General features: G+C 40.4%; 1 protein-coding gene and 1 long non-coding RNA gene across 10 annotated transcripts in view; one reads left to right on the top strand and one right to left on the bottom strand.

The window, feature by feature from the left end:
• PALD1 (phosphatase domain containing paladin 1) overlaps positions 1–14,627 on the top strand; it is a 155,125-nt gene that overhangs the window by 40,178 nt on the left and 100,320 nt on the right. The window lies entirely within an intron of this gene.
• The window catches only part of LOC121926462, a 50,844-nt gene continuing 44,722 nt past the window's right edge, over positions 8,506–14,627 (bottom strand). Inside the window, exons 2-3 of the long non-coding RNA XR_006103021.1 lie at positions 9,093–9,156; positions 8,506–8,552 (exon numbers count right to left, since the gene is read on the bottom strand). This is a non-coding gene — a long non-coding RNA (uncharacterized LOC121926462). The remainder of the gene's footprint in view (positions 8,553–9,092; positions 9,157–14,627) is intronic.

Below are 14,627 nucleotides of genomic sequence, written 5' to 3'. Positions count from 1 at the left end.
TTCCACCGTAAGTTTGTTATTTATGTATATCACCACTCCATTTTTCTTTTTGTGGTTTGCCGAGATAAATTCTTTACCCAGCCTTCTATTTTCCAATAGTCTGATATCTTTTTCTCTGATATGCGTTTCTTGAAGACATACTACATCTGCCTTATGTTTTTTTAAATAATGAAATACTTTTCTGCGCTTCTGTGGGGAATTCATTCCCCTAATATTCCAGGATATAATTTTTAAGTTGTACATTTGTTTACCTAAATAAATAATCTTTATGTCTTACCTTGTTTCCTTTTGTCTTTATTGGTTAGTTCCTGATACCTCTTCTTCATTGTCACTATGAGTTCTATTTTGATCTCCTTTTCCCTCCTCTTTTTCTTCCTCTGAATCTGATTTGTTTGTGGGTTCCCCTGCCTCTTCTTCTTCTTTGTTTGGGTTTTCTCTTCTCTCCAAATCCTTTTTGTATTTTTTAAGAAATTCTTTCATTTTCATTATAGAGTTTACTTTGAACAGTTCTGATTTATATTTAAAGGATACTCCTTCCAATCTGTCCCACCTATATATGATGTCATTGTCTTTTAGCAACGTAACAAGAGGTCTATACTCGGATCTTTTTTTCAGGATTCTTAAGGGTATATCTTTATATACAATAAGTTCCTCCCCTTCACATTCTAACTTTTGATCATAATTTAGTTGTATAATTTCATCCCTAATTTTTTTCCTCGTAAAATAAATAACAACGTCCCGCGGTAGCCTCTTCTGCTTTGCTATTTTAGAATTAATGCGGAACATTTTACTTATTTCCCATTGGAATTGATCTTGATCTGCTCCAATATAGTCTGCTAGTATAGGTGCTAAGTATTCATAAAGATCCTCGTTCTCCTTTTCTTTTAAGCCTCTGATTTTTATACAGTTCTCGCGTTGTTTTTGATCTTGCAGGGCTCTCTCATCTAATTCTCTTTCGTAGTTTCTTTCTAAATCTATTACTTTCTTATTGATCTTATTAGTCTTGTCCTCTATTTTACCTATATTTTTTTCCATTAGGGAGATGTCTTCAGTTGCTTTCCCTAGGGTTTCCTTAATGTCCTTTAGTTCTGTCCTGATTTCCTGACGGATCTCTTGTTTAATCTCTTTCCTCATGGCATTCATATCTCTTTTCAGTGCTTTTATATCTTCCTTCATATCCAGGTATAAAGTCTTTAACTCCTCTAGTAGAGTTGTCTGTTCAGATGAACTGGCTCCGACCGAGGTTCTTCTCTGGAGTCCGGGATCAAATTTTGCTCTCCTTGTATTCATTTTCCCTTTGTTATATCTATCCCTGATATAACTCCTTCCTTATTACAATTCTACTCCTTCTCCTTCCCAATAGTCTATAATTCTATTTTTAATTTCCTTTTCCTCAGCTTCTTTGCTTTCTTCTTTTATCTCCTCCTATTAGTACTATCCTTACCTAGTTTCCCTATTACATACACTATTAATAACTCATTTGTAGAGTTATTGTTGTTTTATTAATATATTTTTTTCTTCTTTTTCCTTCTCCCCCTCCTTATCTTCCTCAATTTCCCCTTCCTTTTATATATATTTCTTCCTTTGCTATTATTGCTTTCTTTTCCTTCTTTTCCTTCTCCCCTCACTCCCTCAAAGTTATCCTTTTCTTCTTTCTCGACTAGTTTCCTCTCTTGTCTGAGAGTTAATAGTCAATTTGAGTTAATTTCTGAATTATTTTTGTTAAATGTTAACAAAAGAGAACTAAGTTCCTCTAATTTCCTTCTTTCTTGACTATTCTGTCTTTTCTGTTTCCTGAATTGTTTTTTCTTTTACATGCAGTCCTTCTTCTCCTGCAAATTTCTCCTATATTCCCCTATCTCATTTCCAATTTTCTTCCTTTTTGCCCTTCATTTGCTTCGTCTTCTCCCTGAGTGAAGAGAGGAGAAAACAAAAAAAAAAACCACAAAAAAAAAAAAAAAAAAAAAAAAAAGAGAGAGAGAGAGAGAGAGAGAGAAAGAGAAAGAGAAAGAGGGATGGGGGAAGGAAGGGAGACACTCACTCACATCCAAAAGCACACTCACACATAAATGCACTTTTATTTTCTATTACTTGTGACTGCTTTCTTCTCCTTCTACTTATGAAATTGCTTGGAGCCTATAGTGACTTCTTTCCTTCCTGGAGATTGTGCCAGGAGCTTAAAGAGAGAATAGAGCGGGAGGTTCAGCTGGATTCCTTCTTTCTTCTAATTGCCTCTGTCTCTTATGTTTGTCTATATCTTTTTCCTCTTCCACTAATTCAACTTTCCTTGCCAGCGTTCCACTGAGTCGCTTAGTTTCCTTTCCTTCCACTCTCTCTGTTTCCTTAAAGTCCTTTAAATCCACCTTTCTTATCTCTATTTGGCTGCCTCCGTTTTTCTTTCTATTCTCCTTCTTCCTTTTCCTCTCCCCTCTCACTGTCTCCCTCTCACCGGCTGTCTCCTTCCTTCCCACTTCTACGTTTGGTACAGTTAATCTCTTCCTTGTTTCAACTCAACAGTTCTTTTCCCAGTCTGTTTGATAGCCTTTTATCTCAGTTTAAATAGTTTCTCTGGCTTATCTTCAATATTTCTCCAAGTCTTTCCTCCTATTCTGTTCCCTTCCTGGTCCTCTGTCTTCCTCCGTTTTTTAAGCTTCGTTAGTTCAAATCCTCTCCAACACTCTCACTCTTCGTCTTTTCCCCTTTACTAATTTTCCTTTGTTACAGTCCTTCTTTTACAGCTTCTCTTTAGTCTCCTTCTAATAGCAATGGATTTATTTTAATTTATTATTTGTATTTGTCTTGCTTCAGTCCGTTTGAGTTTGAACTAATTCCTTTGTTCCTTTACTAACTCCAGCTGCAACAGCAGCCCAGCTGATTGTCAATTGCCGGTTTCCCCAGCTGTTAGCAATTTGCTCTGCTCAAACTTTGCTTCTCTCATTCAATCCCATGCATTAAATAAATGAATAATGAACAAATAATGAATAAGCTTTCAAATTTCAGGGGCCAGAGCCCAGATTTCAAACAAGTCCAAATAAATTTACTGTAAGAGAGTCCGTTTAGGTATGCTTAGGATGCAGCGTGGATGCAGCTTGAATCACACAACTTTAGTTCAAATTTTACTCACTTTTTCTGCCCTTGAGTGGTTCTATCTCCTTCTGTTCTAAAGGCTAGATTCCGAAGATAATTCAGACTTTAAAGACCCAAACAGCTTTTTGTTATTTTGCCCTTTTTATCTGTCGTCGCTGGTTTAAAAAGATGGGGGCGGCTCTCAGAGCCTTATTCGGCTCTACTTTGCTGGCGGCGACTACTCCAAAGTCCCCGCACCTCCGTCTCCTCGCCGAAGCCCTCCGGCTCAGGAGAAAAGAAGGGGGTGTTTAGGGGGGCTCGCTGAGCTTCTTCACCCAAGTAATGCCATACCTGGGGTTTTTCCCCGCCTCGCGCTAGTCTCAGCGTGCAGGAAAAGCGCCAGCAAAGAGGACGGTCTCCAGAGAACCTGAAGCTTGCGTCCGACGGGCTGCCGTTCCCAACCGGAAGTCCCCCACTTTGTTTTTAGAAATAGAGTCATTTTATATTAATGTGTATATGCTTAACCCCAAATTCTTCCTATATACTCTCTCTCTCTTTGTTTTCCCCTTTCCTTCTTTCCATTTCCCGCTTTCTTTGTAATTATATGTTTTAAAATCCAGTGTTTAAAAAGTAATTAATAATGGGACAGTGAGCCACACCAGGCTTTAGTCTGAATTTAAAGGAGCTGTCCAAAATGTTGAATTATGTTCCCAGAATAGATTGAGTACTTTGTATATCTGCTTTGAAGCTGGGCTAAAACAAAGAGCTGATCTACAAACCATAGATATGGAAGCCATAAGCTGGTTAATAATTCCACAATTTGTTGTTTTTAATATTATATGTACTGCTTTTTATCACATTTAATTGTATGTTTTAAATTGTTTTTAAGTGTTATTAGTAGTTCACTTCCATTTTAATGCTGTTCCTCTGTGCTATCAGCTATGGTTGCCCATAACAACTAAATATAGTGGGCCCTTGGTATCCACTGTAGTTTGGTTCCAGGACCCTGCGTCCCTCCAGAGACCAAAATCCATGGCTGGATAAGTCCCGTTATATACAATGATGTAGTGAAATGCAGTGGTGTCATTAGGAGGGTGTGGAGGATATAGACCGCACCAGGTGGCACCCTCATTACCACTTTGAAGAAGGCTGCTTGAGATTATGGAAATGAGCCAGAAGGAATGTGGAAAACTAAACTCTCCCACAATCTCACTCCTCTTTTTCTGCCTCTGGAAAATAGCCAGGTTGACTGTAACAGAAATGAGAAATGGGATGTTTTTTTTCCCTATTAACTGATTTCAACATTCATGCATCAGTTTTTATACCAATTGGATGCTTTTGGGGTTTACGGGCACAGGCCTACACTAACTGCTTTACAGAAAGGCAAGCAATGCTGAATTGTGACCAGGGGCAAGTTATATACTCTCAGCTTCAGAAAACTCTGTGATAGGTTCACCTGAGGATCTCCATAAGTTGGAAATGACTTGAAGACACGCAACAACAATCTAGGTGATTGCTGGGCTAAGTAATTTTTTACATTTTCCCTCTGCATTTTAATCTCGCTTTTCTAGCCAGTATGTGGAACCTGTCTCTAACCTATGGACTGTATTTCTCATTTCTGTTGTCACAGATACATGTAGACGTTCCTTGAGTCTATTACCCTAAAACAGCAAGGGAAGTCTGTCCTGATGTGCCTTCTGATGTTCATCTAGTCTCCATTAATGGGTTTGGTCAAACTAGCTGCACATGATAAAACAAAACTAGACGTAAATCAAGACTTTGGTCAGCTTTTTTTCATGTATTTAGAGTAAATAAATTGAGAAAACCCCATTTAAGTTTTTAAGAAACATAATCTGAAAACTCTCCACTTATAAATTGTTGTCCTTGGCTGCCTAACTGCAGCAATATGGAAGGAACATGCATGAGGATCATGTCTTGCAAACATGATCCTCAATGCTCTGAAGATTCTCTAATTGGCAGGAGGAGTGGTGGTTTTGCTATGAATAGAACAAAATCATAGTGGGGAGTTTCCAAATATACATCCTTTTGTATGCTTGTTGGCTGTCCCTAGGCCAAAGCTTACACACACTAGTGTTTCATATTATCTTAAGTGCTATGCAGAATTTTGGGTTTTTTGTACGAGTGTTTCTTCTCAGACCTCATTGTTTTTTGTGTTCTCTTTCTAATTTTGGCCTATCCTTTCCTTTTCTTGGCATCTGTACTGAAAGACCATTTGATGGAGAATACTTCATCAGTATTGCAGAATTATTGCAGTTTGACACAGTTTTAACTGACATGGCTCAATACTATAGAATTCTGAACTTTGTAGTTTTGTAAGATATTTAGTCTTCTCTGTCAGAGAGCTATGGTGTCACAACAAACTACAGATCCCATGATCACATAGTACTGAGCCATGGCAGTTAAAACAGTGTCGAACTGCATTATTTCTGCAGTGCAGATGCAGCCTGAATTACTAGATAGCCAATTGGTACTCTTTATGTGGCATCATCAGTATAGCGCCTGCTTTATAGTGGCTATAGCACTGGAATTAAAAAACAACAGCAAAAAAAGCAGATCCTTGCTCCAGGTCTCCTGCTGTATCAAATTTTGTTCTTCCTTCATAAAATGCAAGATTTCAGAGGCACAGGTTAAGAGTAAATGTTCACTTCAATATTGCAATGCCATTGCTTTAAATGGGCCCAGGAAAGTTTTCGGGCTAAGCCATTAGTCACTTCTTAAGTGTGTGCAACAGATTCCCCCCGCGCCCAGAAAAACATAATGGATGCTTGGAGAAGCTACTGGAAATTGAAGCTTTAAAACTCCATTTGGCTAAGTACTCATGCTCTACTTTTCATAACAATAATAAATTTGAGGGAAGGAAATTTGATCTGTCCTCTTGATGTAAATGCACTAAAGTTCTAATAAAGCTTTCAAATTCTTTGGTTTTTTGGCAAGTTGCTCTTCCTCTGCATAGATGTGATGAAAATTATATCTGTTATGTCTAGTTTTCAACCATTTTTTACTTACACTGAAAACAGATGTTGTTTATGTTGCTTGCTTGGCTACTCCTGTTCTGTGGTACTAGAATTCAAATTATAATTATGGTATACTTTTTCTCCTCTATTTAATTAAGTTGGCCTAGTCTACTTTAGTGACTGGGATGGTGTAGTTTAGAATACAGTTGCTTCCTCAACAGCCCCTGCCATTGGAAAAACTGTAACTATAGGCCCAATATTATAATTTTTTTTACCTGAAATGAGAGAACACTTTTATAGGCATCTGTAGGTCCTCCAGCATGACTCTGTGGTCAACGTCTGCCAGATGCGGAAGGATGACTGCAGATACATAAGCTGCATTTTAATGGTAGAAATAGTGACCTGGTAAGTAATATCTGAACAGGCTCTTTCTACAGAACAGCTGTTTTAAATTGCTTTTTTGCCACGTGTTCAAGGTAAAGCTGGACCAATTTGCAGCTCAGCAGATTTGGTTTTCTAAGGTTCATTGTGTGTGCTATGTTGTAACTGGGTGGGTTGTGAGCCCATGTGCTAAAAATGATGCTTAATGGGCTTTTTAGCTTTACAAAAGACAATAGATATTGTAAGGCAATCTAGTCTCATTACTAGCTGATTTGCTGCTGTCAGAATTATTTGGCTCATCTATTAGGCAGACTCTGTTTCTCTGCTGAAGCGTGTGAAGCCTTCCTTCAACAGTTTCTTGATTAAATTTTGTTGCACTCTCTCAGTGCTTAATTTCAAAGCAGATTTTACTTGTAATTTATTGGTTTTCTTTAACAGCTGTTCCACTGCCTCCCTGCCCCCCCCCCTCAGATTGCAAGATTGACTTTTGGTGACTCAGTTATACTTGAAAGTTTAATGATTTAGTTTAAGTGTGGTGCATTATAGCAAACGGAATAATTTGAGTGGATGTCTACGCTTTACCACAAAGCTTACTGAGAGCTGTCTCATGTAAGGCAAATAGGGAATCAGACTCTAGCAATGCTTGAGGAATTCAGTCTTTGCACATACCTATATGAATTGGCCTGTTCTACACACCTGTGGATCAGAACTTTGATGTTGATCAGGTCTAACACTTCAAATATTGGAACATACTTCTGAAGAATCCAAGTGAATCAAAATATGTATTTAAATGCAAAACTTTAAGATAAAATACACATTTAACTTTAAGAGGAGTTTTTTTAAAAAGGTACAGCTTGAAGGGAAAACCAGAATGCAGGTGAAAGTGAAACAGACCAGAAATCAGATACATTTGTTCATCTGGGTGGGCCATGTCATGCAAGATGTATACTCATGTCTGTCTTGACATACATATACACATACTTTTTTTAGAAGAAGAAGAATGTTTTAAAATTTTAATTTTTTTAGATTGACTACATCATCAAATATAATTAATGAATAACCCAGTTACATAGGCCAAAAAAAAAAAAAACCCTCGAAAGATCTACAAGAATTCATCTTAGACAACAAGAACATTGAAATTCCCATAACTTTGTTCAAATATAGATCAGAATGGAGACTGCAGTCAAGAAAGCAGGAGACTGGGATTGGGAAGGGCAGCTATCAAATATCTGGACAAGATCCTAAAGTATAAATACATAACTCAGAACACTGAAGTGAGGATTGCCCAAGCCACTGTATTCTCCATCACCATGTACAAATGTAAGAGCTGTGCACTGAAGAAAGTAAATAAGAAAATAAATTCTTTTGAGATGTGGTGCTGGAGAAAAGTACTGAGAATACAGTGCCATATGTGGCTTTAAGCATATGCTGAAAGCTATGATGGAAGAGCCCTTCACGCGCCCCGGATGAACTAATGCGGTGCGTGCCGCTGCACTGCTGTATGCCATGGGCGTGAGCCCCATTACTTCCAATGGGGCTCCAGCATACGCTGATATCCCCTTACATGGAGGGATCACCGCATAAGGGAATGGCCCACTGTACTATGGGCAGCCAAGAAGACAAACAAATGGATTCTAGAACAGATCAAGCTTGAACTCTTTCTATAAGCAAAAATGATTACAGTTGGCCCTCCGTTTTTGCAGAAGATCCATTCTGGACCCCCCCCCCAGTGAAAATGGAGACTTGCCTATATTCAAGCCCCTTAGGCTTGAATGGGGCATATGCCCACAAGCGCATGCGGGGTGTGCGCTGCAGGGGTGCACCCCATTAAAATTAATGGAGGTTGTCCCTCCATGAATATTCAAGACCACGGATCTCAAGTCCGTGAGAACAGAGGGTGACTGTAAATTGAGGCTGTTGTACTTTGGCCACAGCATGAGGAAAAATGAATCATTAGAAAAGATAATAATGCTAGGAAAGGTGGAAGGAAGTAGAAAGAGAGGAAGACCACATGCCAAATTGTTAGACTTGGTCAGGAAGAACATGGACCTGGGCTTGCAAGACCTCAGCAAAGAGGATGAAGATTCTTGGAGATGTCTCTTTCACAGGGTCGCCATGAGTTGACGTCACCTGAGGGCAGTTAACAGCAACAATATGCATTTCATTGGATATGTGAAAAGAAAAAGAAAAATCTAGTAATATAGCTGATAGTCCTTATTTCTTTTTTTCTCTTTCTCTTCACTCTCTCTGTCAAATATTATTTTATCTGGTTGTGTTCACATTCCATTTGACAGTTCATCTTTCTGACGGTTTACTCAAAAAATGCTGCTCCACATTGACAGCTATTGACATTTCTCTTTGTTAGGTGCTAGTTAGGACCAAAGGGTTAGGAACAACCCTCATTCTTGTGACAATTTTGGCAAGCCAGGAAGGAGACTTGCCCTAGCTTGGACCTTATCAGATCCCCTCCCCAATAATCACCAAGGCACCATCAAGTGAATTCACCTACAATGGAATCCTTGAAGAGGAGAGGGTAGACTGTCTGGGCTGATAAAGGACAAGTCCTTCACAAAAGCAACCCCCCCCCTTAGATTAAGGTAGCTCAGCTCAAAGATCTCAGAAACATTCTCAAAGAGTCCAGAAACATCTCCTGGAGTCCATATACAGTACCTGAGACTGTTTCCACCTCTTTATTCAGATTTGGTGACATCTTCCTCTGACTTCAGTCTTCTCCCTGCTGGCAAAGACAGGGAAACTGAACAGATCAACCCCAACTCTCTTCCCTGTTTCTTGAGCATTGCCCACATTTCTGATCTCTGATCTGATGAGACCAGGATGACAGCAGTTCCACACTAGTTGAAAAAGTACCAGATTGTAAAATAAACTGGAAATCCAGATGCTACTCAGAGCTTACCTAGCCCCATTAGCAAATCAAGGAAATACAGTCGTCTCTCCCGATTCGCAGTCATGCCTTTCACATCCCTCGGTCTTTCGCAGATGGGAAGCCAGGAGAGACATAATGTGCACACTTGGAAGCACACCCTCATTGTAATCAATGAGGCTCCAATATTAGCAATATTCCCGATTTGCGAGGGGGGTCCAGAATGGATTCCCACATATTGGAAGGGATGAATGTACTATGCACATCCCCTTTTCAACAGTTGATCTGAATAAATGGCTAACAAACAATGATGATAATAATTTTTATTTATTTCTTGATTCTTCTCAAGGCTTGAGGAGGGGTACAGCAGCATATTAAAGTACAAAACACAATTAAAAATACAGTCGACCCTTCTTATACACGGATTTTTTATACAGAGATTCAAGCATACACGGTTTGAAAATGTTCAAAAAAAGTATAAATTTCAATTATCAAACCTTGATTTTCCAGTTTTTATAAGGGACACCATTTTGCTATGTCATTATATTCAATGGGACTTGAGCATACACGGATTTTGTTATACACGAGAGATCTTGGAACTAAACCCCAGCGTATAACAAGGGTCCACTGTACATAAACCCACAGTTAAAATACTATACTATAAAATCATTACAATACACTTATAAGAGTTCATATACAGATTAAAAAGTCATGATTTGAAGTTGATTGCATATGCCTGCCAGAAGAGATATGTTCATATCTTGGCTGAGGAAAGACCTGGAACTGGTCCTTTTTAGATTCCATACTATTTGGGGAGATGTTTAACAATTACTTGATAGATATTTAACCACCGAGGAAAAAAATCACATAGTCCAAAATGCAAATGAGTGGCTGTGGCAAAGACAGACCGACCAGACAGGTGGTAATAACTGAAACCCCCTCTTCTAACCCCAGTTAGAAATACAATGATAATGAAGACTGCTATACTTGACAAGATAAAAGTGGTTGGGACCTATACAACAAATTGGAGCAAGGTTAAAACTCATCTTATTTATAGATTTCATTTTTTTTTCTGCCTAAATTTTGTATCTTACATTTCTCCCTGTTGAAATTCATTTTGTTAGTTTTGGCCCAGCTTTCTAATCTATTAAAGTCATTTGAATTCTGATCCTGTTCTCTGAGATATTAGCTACCCCTCCTAATTTGGTGTTATCTGCAAATTTGATAAACATGCCCTCTATATCATCATCAGAGTCATTGATAAAAATGTTGAATAGCACTGGGCCCAGGACAGAACCCTTGGCACTCCACTGGTCAGTTCTCTCCAATATGAAGAGGAGCCCTTTGGGTTCGGTCGATCAACCAGTTACAAATCCACCTAACAGTCACATTGCCTTGTTCACGTTTTACTAGCTTTTCAGTAAGAATATAACGAGGGACCTTGTCAAAGGCCTAACTGAAATTAAGATATGCTATATCCACAGCATTCCCTTCATCTACAAAACTTGTAATTCTTATCTCCCTCTTTGGAAGTCTTTAAACAGAGGCTGGATGTCCATCTGTCAGGTATGCTTTGATTGAGAGATCTTGCATGGCAGGAGGTTGGACTAGATGGCCCTTGTGGTCACTTCCACTCTATGATTCTATGATCAATGAAAGGAGATCAGATTAGTTTGGCATAATGTGTTTTTCAGACCAATGTTGACATTTAGCGACCATGGCATTCCTTTCTAAGTGCTTACAGACTATCTGATTCATGATCTTCTCTAGAATATTTCCTGGTATTGATGTCAGGTTAATTGGTTTCTATAATTCTATTATCATTTCTTTGTCTCACTGTTGCCCTATTTCTGTTGCAGAAACAAACCTTTTCCCACTGATTCCTTGCTTGCGTGCTATGCTAATTTGGACCAAGATCCGAGGTGCAAACCTCACTCTTTTGACAACAACACCAAACACATGAGTAGCAGTTAGCCAAGTAGGCCTGTTTCTCTGCACCCTAGAAGGCTGTGGTCCCTGGTATCCATAGCACAAATGGCTTGAAATGTATTAATATGATCTGTAAGGGTTGCCTTAGCTGACTAGAAATGTATTTGGCATGGTGGAATTCTAGAAGTTGGTGAGACATCCATTTTTGCATTGCAAAGGGATACAAAATATGCTTGTTGCAGTATGTTCAGTATACTATAAAAAAGAAAATAAAAAAACCCAGCAAGTACCCTTGTGGTTAGCCTATTCCTAAGCAGACAGTTGCAGTATCAAGTAGTGATTTGCCCGGTATGAATTTTCAACTACAGGCTGAACACAAGAGTACAGACATAATTTAGGAGCCACCTAATCCCAGTGTTTCTCAATGATGTTGGCACTCACATGCAGCAGTGATTAATTCGTCGGTGTGTTTGCTTGCATGAAACAGCCTTTTCCTATCTTGAATATGTCATCATAGGCACAGGTTTTCAGCTAGTATGACTTCAGTTTGTGATCCTGAAATAAACTATGAATTAAAGTCTGCTGTCTCCTGGAAGCCTGTCACTAGGATTTAAGTGAATGCACTGTGAGGTGATACAGTAACATGTTCTAGGAGAACAGCGAGAATTGACAAAGAGGCGCTGCGGATTACAAATGCCTCTCCTGTTGCACAGGATGTGTCTCTTGGCATAGAACTGACTTAATTAAAACAGCTAACAAAAGCTACTGTCCTGGCTTGGTGGTGGTCTAACAGAAAGATGGAAGACCCCCCCCTCCCTTCAGCTTCCCAACATAATACGACACGTGAAAGGCTGAATGACACGTGGGAAGAAGGAACGCTCCAAATTCTGGAAAGCGAACTGAAAGCCACAGTCTAGGCAATTGAAAAGAATAAATCACCAGGAACAGATGACATACCAACAGAACTGCTGTCTGATCTTCGAACCTAAGTAGGGATAGTTAGTACTTGAATGGGAGACTACCAATGAATACCAGGTGCTAGGTTATAATGCAGAGGAAGGAACAGGCAAAAGCACCTCTTGAGTTTTCCTTGCCTAAGGGGTGGTTCCCACTGGCTGATACGCCGGGATTCAAATCAAATCCAAGGTGAGGCGTTCCTACTGGAAACCGAATTAACTCTAGAACAGTTCTAGAGTAACCCGCAATCGTTCCCACCTAAAATCGAATCGTAAAGCGGTTTAAAATTTGAATTGGCTTATCTTCATTTAACGCGGTTTTAAAAAATAGAAGGGTCGAACCTACATTTTTTCCTTGATTCGGGATAGGATTCGGAGCATTTCAATAGGAACGATCAGCCTTTGAAATCGGCTTAGCTGGATGGGAGGAGCGGAGTGCGAGGGGCTGGCTTGGAGGAGTCGTCCTTTCTTGTCCCCATCCGTCGTGGCTGTCGCCATTTTTGCTTCCCTCACTCCTTTGTCCGCGGCGATCTTTCAAGGATTATTATTTTGTTATTATTTTTTAATGGTTTACAGGCGCTTAATCTCTTCAGCACTTAAGCGCTTGAAGTCCCGGCCGCTCAAGCGCCTTTTTCCGTCAAAGGACTCTTAAAGGCTTCCCCCGGTGTGAGGGGAGCCATTGAACACCATTTGTAACGGAGGAGAGGGGGGGGAATAGAGCCTTCCATCTTTCTTTCCCAATCTGCTGTGTGTGTGTGTGTGTGTGCATTGAACACCATTTGTAATGGAGGAGAGGCAGGATGCAGGGGGGGGGAATAGAGCCTTCCATTTCTTTCCCAAACAGAATCTGCCTTCTCCCCTTGATCCCATTTTCCAACCTGGAAAGAGAATCTTTTTTGGGAAGAGTGCTCCCTCCCTGGGCTGTCTTTGGAACCATAGTGGGAATATGTCCTGGAAAACCCATCCCTTAGTTCCTCTGGAAGGAGTTCCCAAAATTCGCTTTGCCTGCAGCCACATTCTATTCTCTAGTCTGTTTAGCCGTGTTTAAATCTCTCTATTCTATCCATCCATCTGTATGTATTCTGTCTGTCTCTCTGTCTGTCTAACCATGTATGTATCTATCTACCTATATCCATCCATCTCATCCACCATCCATCCATCCATCCATCCATCTGCCCATTTAATATACTTGTCCAGTACATCTGTCTGCCCGTCCACAACCATGTATCTGTCTGTCTGTCCATCTATCTATCTAACTATCCAATCTGTCTATCTAATATCCCATTACCTATCCAGGGACTACTTTCCATTATTTGTCATCTCTTCTCTCGCTCTCTCTCTCTCTCTCTGGGTCTATCAATATTCGGTCTATCTCTATGTCTAGCCAATGTAACCTATCTACTAGTCGTCTGTAATGTCCCTCTCTCTCTCTTCTCATAGCTAGACTCGCAGGCGTGTTGAAAGGTTGACCCTGGCATATGATCTTGGTCACCTTGCGGCCAAGTCCACACTCTTCAGCCTCTGTTGATGGCAAACAGCCCTGCTACTGAATCTAATTCTATTAGCACATTCTTAGATAGGATAGCTTGCAGTGATTGTATTTTATTACTGTTTCGATTACTGTGTGTGAGTTTTCTATAGGAGATTTTCAATGTGTTGTCAATAAAAAAGACTTATGCTTTGTTTTTATGTTTATTTAGTCATGGCGCTTTGAGAGTTAGGATTCCTCAAGTGTTGGAGCAATTACTGGGTTGGCCCCACATCAAAAAATCATGCTTCTGCTAATTCCGGGTGCCCAATCTTCCCCAAAAGATTCATCTTTCCCAAAGATCTCTTCCCCATGGGCGGCAAGCGGAATTTAGGGAACGCAGATCTTTCCAGAGGAACTATTGGAGGTTTAGGCAGGAAAATCCCTGTTTCATGGCTCCCCACGGACAGGCCCCTCTCAGAACCAAGGCAGCATGCCTTCGGTTTGGGCAGCAGGAGGGAAGGAGAAAACGGGCCCGTGCCAAACATTCTCCTTCCCTCCTTGCATTCTCCAGACCCAAGGCGCGCTTTGCCTTCGTTTGGGACGGCACGGATGGGAAAGAAGAAAAGGCTGTTGCCAACTTCTACTTCCCTCCTTTGCCATCTCAGACCCAGGGCAGGTTGCGTTCCGTTTTGGAAGGCAAGGGCGGGAAGGCGAAACGGCCCGTGCCAACTTCTCCCTTCCCTCCTTGCCATCTCGACCAAGGCAGCGCTTCTGCATTCGGTTGGGACGCAAGGAGGGAAAGAGAACCGGCCCTGCCAACTTCTCTTCCCTCCTTGCCATCTCGACCCAGGCAGCGCTGCCTTCCGTTGGAAGGAGGAGAAACGGCACGTACAATTCTCCTCTCTCCGTGACCATCTCAGCCCCAAGGCCGCGCTTGCCTTCTGTTGGGAAGGCAAGGAGGGAAGAAG

Source organism: Sceloporus undulatus, chromosome 3 (assembly GCF_019175285.1).
Source record: "Sceloporus undulatus isolate JIND9_A2432 ecotype Alabama chromosome 3, SceUnd_v1.1, whole genome shotgun sequence".
Lineage (NCBI taxonomy): Eukaryota > Metazoa > Chordata > Lepidosauria > Squamata > Phrynosomatidae > Sceloporus > Sceloporus undulatus.
Note: the sequence above shows the minus strand (reverse complement) of the source record. Positions and strands in the feature narration are given on the sequence as shown.